The sequence below is a fragment of the Vulpes vulpes genome, chromosome 13 (genome assembly GCF_048418805.1).
Source record: "Vulpes vulpes isolate BD-2025 chromosome 13, VulVul3, whole genome shotgun sequence".
In the NCBI taxonomy this organism is placed as follows: domain Eukaryota; kingdom Metazoa; phylum Chordata; class Mammalia; order Carnivora; family Canidae; genus Vulpes; species Vulpes vulpes.
Genome location: NC_132792.1, coordinates 55882656 through 55892869, shown reverse-complemented (window position 1 = coordinate 55892869; position 10214 = coordinate 55882656).

Below are 10214 nucleotides of genomic sequence, written 5' to 3'. Positions count from 1 at the left end.
ATTTCTACACACCAATAATGAAACAGAAAGAGATATCAATGAATGGCTAAAATAAAAATACAGGAAACATATTGGTGAGGATGCAGAGAAAAGGAAACCTTCTTACACTGTTGGTGGGAATGCAAACTGATGAGGCACTCTGGAAAACAGTATGGAGATCCCTGAAAAAATTAAAATTTGAATTACTCTATGACCCAGCAATTGCACTACTAGATATTTACCCAAAGAATACAAAAATCTGATTTGAAGAGACACATTCACTCTGATGTATATAGTGGCATCATCAACAGTAGCCAAATTATGGAAAGATCCCAAATGTCCATAGATGGATGAATGGATAAAGAAGATGTGGGGTATGTATGTGTATGTATGTGTGTGTGTGTGTGTGTGTATGTGTGGGGTATGTATGTGTATGTATGTATGTATGTGTGTGTGTATGTGTATAAAATATTACTCAGCCATAATAGTGAAAAGTTGTCATTTTTGATGACATGGATGGAGCTAGAGTGTATTATGCTAAGCAAAATAGTCAATCAGAGAAAGACAAATACTATATGATTTTACTCATATGTAAGATAAATTTAAGAATAAAACAGATAAGCAAAGGGAAAAATATATAGAGAGAAAGACAAATCAAGAAAAGACTCTTGGGGCACCTGGGTGGCTCAGTGGTTGAGCATCTGCCTTTGGCTCAGGTCATGATCCCAGAGTCCTGTGTCAGGCTCCCTGTAGCAAGTCTGCTTCTCCCTCTATGCCTCCGCCCCTTTCTCTGTGTCTCTTACGAATAAATAAATAAAATCTTTTTTTTTTTAAGACAAGGCTCTTAATTATAGAAAACAAACTGATAGTTATCAGAGGGCTACTGTGTATGTGTGGGGGAGTAGTGGATTAAATGGATGATGGGTATTAAGGAGGGCACTTGTGATGAGCACTGGGTGTTATAAGTAAATGATGAAATCACTGAATTCTGCTCCTGAAACTAATACTACACTATATGTTAACTAACTGGAATTTAAATAAAAACTTAAAAAAATACTTTGTACCTTAAAAAGTTTTGGGTTATTTTTTATTTTTGCATTTTGAAGAATCTTTACATTTTTAGGCCTTTATACTTAAATGACTGGCATGTTTTGAACTAATGTTTCTATATGGTTTAAGACATGGATCAAAGTTGATTTTTTATTTTTTGATGTAGATATTTAATTGTTCCAGAAAAATTTATTGAAAAGACCATGTAGAAAAGCTTGTATATCTATAAGTGTGGCTATTTCTAAACTCTCTATTCTGCTTCATTGATCTGTTTGCAAAGTGTGCAAAGCAAGAAATGGAATGGAAAGAATGGAGGAAAAAAATCTGAGGAATTTTAATGTAATACAGGAAGCTTTTAAAACATGGTGGTTCACACATTCATCCCCTTTATACGGACTATCAGCAAAATCTTAAGTTTTTTATGCCTTAAATCAAGGACAAAATGGATATTTAAATAGTTTTCTAATATATTTATAAGTACAAGCATCATGTGAATGGGAACATAGTAAAGTAGAAAATGGCTACACATTTTTATAATGGATTATTTTATGGAAGTAGATAGGAAAATTTAACATGCTATGAGATAATTATTGCACAGTAATTTTAATGCATCATTTTCTTCTGGTATAGTTTTGTTCTCAGTCTACTGAGAGAAACAGTAGACATTTGGGGTTGAAATTGGCACCAGTCATCCAGATAGGTTGCATATGTTCATTCTTGATATTAGGCATGAACTCGTCTAGAATTCCTTACTTGTTTTTGTGTTTTTGTTTTTCTTTTAGATTTTTTTTATTTTTAAGTAATCTCTATACCCAACATGGTGTTTGAATTTATAACCCCAAGATCAAGAGTCACATGTTCCACTGACTGAGCCAACCAAGCAACCCTAGAATTCCTTACTTGTAATATCGGCCATGACATTATAATATTAATAGGACAAATAAAAACCACTAGCTGACTCTCTTGGACAGCAGATTGTCACCAAAACTCCCAATGACTGGAGTCCCATAAGCATGTTATCAATCTCCTGTCTCCCTTCAGTTTGACCGTTTCCAATCTCTTAGTTAGTAAATAATATTTCATGTCACACCTCGTAGTTGTTTGTTAAGTTTAAAGAAATAGTTATACTATGAAATAATTTAAGATTTATTTTCCAAATGGCAAAAAAGCATTAGAGATGTTGAACAAAGAGGAATTCATTGCTGTAGTGTTACCATCTGCCTACTTACTTGTCTCTTTACTGATTAAGCCTATGAAGAAAGATGTTATTCCAAGTGTAAATATCATTAACTGAGGAATAGTTCTGGGAAAATCAATATTCTGTATGGGCTTACTCAGAATTTTCAAATATTTTAAAGTAGACTCAGCAATAAGCTTATGTCTGTACTTCTATTACAAATCAAATATTAAGCACATTTGGAGACCATTATGTTCTTTTGTCATATTTTCAGAAATGTCTACTTAAGATAATTAATATTTTTTAGACTTTAGAGTATGTGTTTTCATAAACTGGGCATATTTATAAGACAAGTATTCCTTTGCATACTACAAGTTATGAATGTTCTGATATACAGTAGTGATAATGATGCAGAAACCATAAAGTTTGTAATGATATTCACAGAGTGAAATACATTGATCAAATGGAGAAATATATGGGTTTGGAAGATTCATTCATTCATTCACTCATTCAAAATATTAACTGATTATCGACAGTGTTATCAGCTCTAGGTATAAAATGGTGAATGAGCAATTAAGGAAATCAGAAACTAGTGGGAAGGGGAAAAACATATAGATGATTATTGTTCCACAACAGTGTTCTTTTGCCTATATGGTTATATAAGGAGTCCTTTAATTAAAGAGAGCCAAAGTACAATGCCTTTAATTTCTCCCTTATCTTGATTGATCCTATTCCCAGTAACCTATATTTATCCTTTTGACCCATTACCAGATGTGTTACAATATTCTGTAACAAATGACAACATCTTACTTTTCAGAGAAACGTATTTTCCATGGCATTTATATATTTTTACCATTTTTACAAGTTTTTGAGAAAAGTTATCTAAGCACATACAATAGGAATAAAACATAACCTTCTTCATTTTCCAGTGTATTGTGAGTGAGAAAGAAGTTAAGGCAGCTGGGCTGTGATCCATTTGCTCCCTTTTCCAAAAGGATGTGCCTGGGGTGCTGGTAGGGGAGCAGGGAAGAGGAAGATGACTTGGCCCAGTCTCCTTTTCAGCTGGACCTCTAGGTAAAACAAACAAACAAACAACAACAACAACAACAAATATGAAATTTCTTAAAGAGAAAGAGTTATTTATAAAATGATCTAAACAGAATGTTCTTGGCTAAAAATTACTGATGGTAAGTAAACCTGAAGTCTATGGATTTATGAAAGCATAGTTCCCTGGAAAATGTCATATAACTTATACAACTCTCTGGAGTATAAAATGGAGATGTTTTGTAACTTAAATGTTTTCTGAGTAAAGGAAATCTCATCTCATCTCACCTGGAAACCTCATCTATTATTATGAGCCAAAGAGCATATGCTTCAGGTAGGAAAAAAAAACATGAGAGGACAAAAAGGATGTTCCAGATCTCTCTTTATTTCACGTATGCTTCTTAATAATCTTATCCTTAGGATTATTGGGTCTTAAAATGGAGCAGAATTAGGAGACCAGAAAATATCAGTATATAAAATATTGGTGGAAACACAACGAACATGATGATCTGCATTGTTTTCTATCTGCTTTTTAATATTAGAGCACCTTAAGATATAGTAGTTACAGGGATAAGTTCTTTATATCAGCAACAATAAAATTTTTTAAAAGGTGCAGAGGATGAAATGTGATGGAAAGTAGTCAAATATCAAATAGTTTCAGGTTATATTAATGATCCTTTGACCAAATGACTAATCAATAATCCAGAACAGAGGATGGCAAACTATAGTCCATGAGTCAAATCTGGCTATTATTTTTTTAATAAAGTTTTATTGGAGTATAGAGTTTTGTTTACATATTGACTGTGGCTTTCACAATACAGTGGCAGAGTCATATAAGGTGCAACAGACATCATATGTACCCTACAAAGCTACATTTTCTTGTATTCATATTCTTTGAACTTCTGATCATTTTGGGGGTATATGCCTTTAAAAATAAAAATATAGAAAAACATTGGCATGCAATTATTAATTATGGTACAATTTTCAATGGTAAAAAATGGAAGGAAATTGTTAATTATGATATAAGAACTGGACTGAATGTTATGGAATCATTGACTATTTTAATTAAAAAAATATTCAGTAAAAAAAGTCTATGGTAGCATGTTACACAAAACAAGTAGGTATTAAAGTGGTGTACATTATGAATATGGTTAGCTATAGTGGCACATTTATAAAGACAAAGGAAAAACACAAAATTATAATAATTATGTTAGAGTAACAGTATATGATAGTCTTGTGATATGTTTGATTTGTCTAGGTTGTAGTCCCAAATTATTTAATCAAACATAGACTTAGCTGTGGCTGTGAAGGCATTTTGTGGATGTTATTAAAATCCATAATCAGTTGACTTTAAGTAAGAGAGATTATCCTAGATATTCTGGGAGGGCTTGATTCAGTCTGTTGAGGAGCCTTAAAAGTAAATCTCAAGCTTCCATGATGAAAAGGAAATTCCATCTATGGACAGTGTTTTCAGCCCTATAGAATTCCTGCCTGCCCTTCCTGAAATATTCCTTATGTATTTTAGACTTACCTCGCCAGCACCCACAATTATATAAGTCAGTTCTTTGCAGTAAATCTTTCAATATATATCTCTTGCTGATTCTACTTCTCTGGTTTAATCTTGATTGATACTGATTTTAATAACTGGTAGTTGAGTGCTGCTGTGACAAATGCCTCAAAATATGGAAGAGACTCGGGGATTGGGTAATAGGTGGAGGCCAGAGGAATTTTGAGAAATATGAATGAAAAAGCCTACCTTGGGATTCCTGGGTGACTCAGAGCGAGATCCCAGGGTCAGGGATCAGTCCCACATTGGGCTCCCTCCTGGGAGCCTGCTTCTCTCTGCCTATGTCTCTGCCTCTCTATGTCTCTCATGAATAAATAAATAAAATCTTACAAAAAGAGAAGAAAAAGCCTACCTTGCCTTGAACAGACTGTTAGTGAAAATGAGGATGTTAACAACTCTCCTAGTGAGGACTTAGGATGAAGCAAGGGGCATGGTAAAGAAAACATGCTGTCTTAGAGAATACCTAAGTCATCATAAACAAAATATTTGTAGAAATATGAGAATTAAAGGAGCTGCTAATAATGGCTAAGGTGGAAAAGAGAAACTCATTATTGGAAACTAAAGAAAAGGAAATCCTTGCTATATAGTGGCAGAAAGCTTCGCTGAGTTGTCTCCTTTAGTTATGTGGAAAGCAGAGCTTGCAAATGATGAACTTGGATACTTTATCGAGATTTTCTAATCTTTTTTATTTATTTATTTATTTATTTATGATAGTCACAGAGAGAGAGAGAGAGAGAGAGAGGCAGAGACACAGGCGGAAGGAGAAGCAGGCTCCATGCACCGGGAGCCCGATGTGGGATTCGATCCCGGGTCTCCAGGATCGCGCCCTGGGCCAAAGGCAGGCGCCAAACCGCTGCGCCACCCAGGGATCCCTTTATCGAGATTTTCAAGCTAAGTGTGAACGATGCAGCCTGGTTTCTTCTTGCTGCTTATAGTAAAATCAAGAAGAAAGAAGTAAGTAAACTGTTAACTGATGAGCAAAAATTAAATAGGACTTGATGATTTTGGAAATCCTTGTCTATCTAGATTTCAAAAGCAAAAATCAAGAGATTTGCTGTCAGGAAAGCATGCTCTTAAGAGAAAGCCAAGGGTGTGGCTGGAAAATGTCTAGTGGCTCAGAAGGATAAAAAGGTCAGAGTATTCAGTCACATAGAAGGCTCTTTGAAGAGATTAAGCATGTGGTTCGTGGGTCTCTTGGCCCTATCAGCAGAAGCCAGGAATGTGATTATCCAAGTGAAACTTGGAGAATTCTCTTGTATGGAGAAAATTCTCATAACATACAATGGAGATCCACTAAGTTCTTAATAATGTTATATGAGCAGAAAACACTGTCAGGTTGGTCTAACAGGGACATTATCAACAGGCTGATAAAATGAATTAACTGAAAACATGTTCTGTCTTTGGAGAATGAGAAAGGACTTACTCCTAGAGTAGAATCAGGGCCCAGAAAGTGGAATCAAAAGGCACAGAGGATTATTTCTAAGACTTGAAGCTGAATGGAGCTCTCTCAGATGTCATATAAATTGATATCAAACTGGGACCGATGACACGTTTAAAAAAATTTGTCTCCCCTTTCTTAAATGGAATGCCTATAAAATACTATCTCATACCTGCCCACCATTTTATTTTTTATGTGAATAACATTTTTTGAGTTTCACTGGTTAATAATGAATTATGACTATGGATGAATTATATCCAGAGCCTCAGCCATACCTGATTTAGATAATGACATCTGAGGCTTTTAAACTGATGATATTTAGATAACATATTGAACTTAGAGTTGATGCTGTAATTGATCCAGACTTTGGAGGATGTTAAAATGGAATTAATATATTTTGAATGTGAGTTAGGGCCAGAGGGTAGGCTGTGATCAGCAGAACAATGCTCTCACCCGAAAGATGTGCATATCCTAATCCTCAGAACCTGTGAATAGTTAAGTAGCAAGGGGGGAGATTAAAGTGTCAGATATAATAAGGTTTCTAGTCAGCAAAACTTAAGAGATTGTTCTGGATTGTCTATAATAGTCCAATAATGTAATGCAACAGAACTTTAAATGCTGAAGAAGGAAGCAGAAAAGTCAATGTTCGAGTGATGCAATGAGAAAAAGATTCAGCTGACCACTGTTGGCTTTGAAGATGAAAAAGGGGTAACTATCCAAGAAATGCAGTCTTTTTAAGCAAGAAAAGGCAACAAACAAGCAAGAAAACAAAAAACCCGAAGTCATTCTCCCTTAGAGCTTCCAGAAAGTAATATGGTCCTGCTAACACTCTGATTTTAGTTCAATGAGATCCATTTCAGACTATGACCTATAGGACCAAAAGATGATAAATTTGTGTTAAGACACTAAGTTTATGGTAATTCTTTATACCAGCAATAAGAATAAAAGATACAGATTAAGGGATAAAATTTTTCTTACTTTTCCCCCCAAATTCTTTGTACTGTCTATGTTATCTTTGGGATTGAAAATACGAACTTCATTCTCAATTTCAGAGGAGATTGAAGATTCTCTCAATATTCCAAAGCTATTAGATGGAAGATCAAGAATTTAAATCTATGACTTCTGTCTAACTTATATATGTTATCTATTGTACCACATTTAAATATGATGAAACAATTAAAAAATAGAAAGTATATAACCTGGATGCCATTTTATAAATTCATACATTCGGCCAGTAATTATTGTGCTTCTTCTAGGGGCTGGCTTCATAGAGAACATTGAAAATACAAACTTAATAAGAAGGAGCATGCTCTAGAGAAGCTAAATGTTTATATATATATATATATATATAGGTTAAAATATAAAAAATTGAAAAGTCTAACATTGCTGTGTTATGAAAGTCATTTTTTTTCTTGTGACAAAAAGACTTGACTTATTAGATAAGGATCCATGTGGGGGGTGAAGGGAAATAAGTTCTGATATGATGGATGGTATCATATTCTGAGAGCGTTTATATGTCAGATAGAGGACTTTCACGTTGACTTGGTAGTAAAAAATGACGAGACGTATATTGGCTTTGGAGAACCATAATGAAATCATTATTCAAACAAGATTGCTCTAGTGTCTTTATAGGACATTCAAAATGGAAACAGTAAGAGATGCCAATTAAGAAACTCTTGCAGTCATTCAGGTGCAAGGCCATGAGATATTAACTCGAGAGGTAGTGGTATAAACAGAGGAAAAGGAATGAATGTGAATAATTTTCAAAGAAATATTTATAGGTTTTCATAACTCCTTGACCTGATAAAAAGAAGAAAGAAATAATCATTGTGACTCTGTATTTATAATCTATGAGGCATGAAATCAATCAGACCCAGCAATGGATCCAAAGTGTGTTTGTCAATGTCTAAAGCAGAAAAGGTCAATCCAGTAGGGTTCTCTGAGATTAAATGCAAACCTTTAAAGAGAAAAAAAATGGTTTTGGGGAAACATACGTCAAAAACTGGCATCGACTCTGTGGTAGGTAACATTTGCAAGAAATGGAGTAGGCAACAGTCTGTGAAAAAAAAAAAAGATGAATCCCTAGGGCTTGGGGAAGAAAGACTATGAGGGCAAAGTACCCAATGCTTGCAGAAATAGACTTGAGATTTAATCACACAAGATCCTAAGAGAATTTCCCAACAACCAACAGGCAGATGGAGATAATAGTTTTAGGCAGATGGGCTTTACATCTGATATACCACAAGACTGTCACCTGGCCCTGATTTCCTAGAGAATACGATTTGACTGATATTATTACCTCATTATATGTCTATCAAGCTTACATTTCTGGAACTGCATTATATGCCTTTGTAAAGTACCCAATGTTTTTTAAATACAAATCTTTGAATTTCATAATGAAAAAACATACATCTGACCACTGGTAAATGTATTAGGATTCAAAGATAAATAAAGTATGATTCCTACCTTTAAAAAAATAGAATCTAGTTTTACTTATATATGCTTATTGATTCAGAATCAAATGAACTTCTATGTTTGAAAATCCGGTCTTGGGAAATAAATTCCTAAATATTGAAAATTGGCTAAAAATTACTTTTAAATGAACACACTCATTTTAAATTAGGTTAATATGTAGTTCAGTGATAGTGATTTAAATATAAATGAGGCTCCATTTTCTTACTTTTTAGACAAAATATAACTACTTCACAGTTCAAGTCCTTAAAGAAAAATGTGGCAGATGCTGTATGCCCTCTAGTGGCTACAAAGTATATCTTTATATCTTGCCTTAAATTTGTTTCAGTGGTTTTTGTCAAGAATGCATTTCACCTGTATGTCAGATATACTAATTTTACTAACATCGCACTAAAATATTCCATTAATTCCTACTTTATCTTAAGTGCAATAGTTGAAAGTAAAACTATAACCTCTCAGTGGGCTCAATCCCACAACCCTAAGATCATGACCTGAGCTAAAACCAAGAGTTGGGTGCTTAACCAACTGAGCCACCCAGGTGCCCTTGCTTTCTAGAAATTTTAAACACAGATTTGTATTAATTAAAATATTACAGTATATCCTTTTTCTTGTTTTTAGGTTTAAGTAAATGGCACAATATGATGTATAAATTACATTTTGTTGAGTTAAAAAAGACATTTTTGGTATTTGAGTATGTTGATACATGAGGCTCTATTTCATTTATTTTAATTAGTTCAGTATTTCACCATTTGGATATACCACAATGTATTGTTCCATTCTTTTACTAATGGACACTTGGGTTATTTTAAGTTTTTCACTTTTGCAAATAATATTCCAATTAATATTTCATAAAAATTGCGTATGTGTCTCCTGTGAGATTTCCTCAGAGTATACTAAGAAGTGCAATTATTAGTCAGGAGACAGTCCCTAAGGTGAGGTCCAAAGATTTTCCTCTTTCTGATGTTCACACATTTGTGTAAACCACTTCCGTTGACTGAGCAGCTCCCATGATTTACTTCTAACCAATAGGATACGGCAAAGATAGTGACCTAGCTCTTACTTGATTAAGTTATGTTATATGACTATATCACAACAGACTGGAGCCAATATCCTACCTACAGGTATGATTAAATCAGCACTTATGTTAGCGAAGCCCATATGGCAAGAAACAGCAGATGGATTCCAGGACCTGAGGACTGTTTTAGCCAATAACCAGAAAAAATCAGGATCTTTAGCTATGCAGTCAGAAGGAAATTGTTTTAGCCAACAACTTGAACTTGGAAGCTATAGTAGGCAAAATAATGACCCCAAAGATGCTCACATCCTAATCCTTAGACCCTGTGAATGTATTACCTTACATGGAAAAGGAACTTTCCAGATGTGATCAAGGTTAAAGATTTTGTGATGGAAAGAACATCCTGGATTATCCAGGTAGATCCAATCTAATGATAAGAGATTTTAAGAGCAGATAACTTTTCTTAACTTCT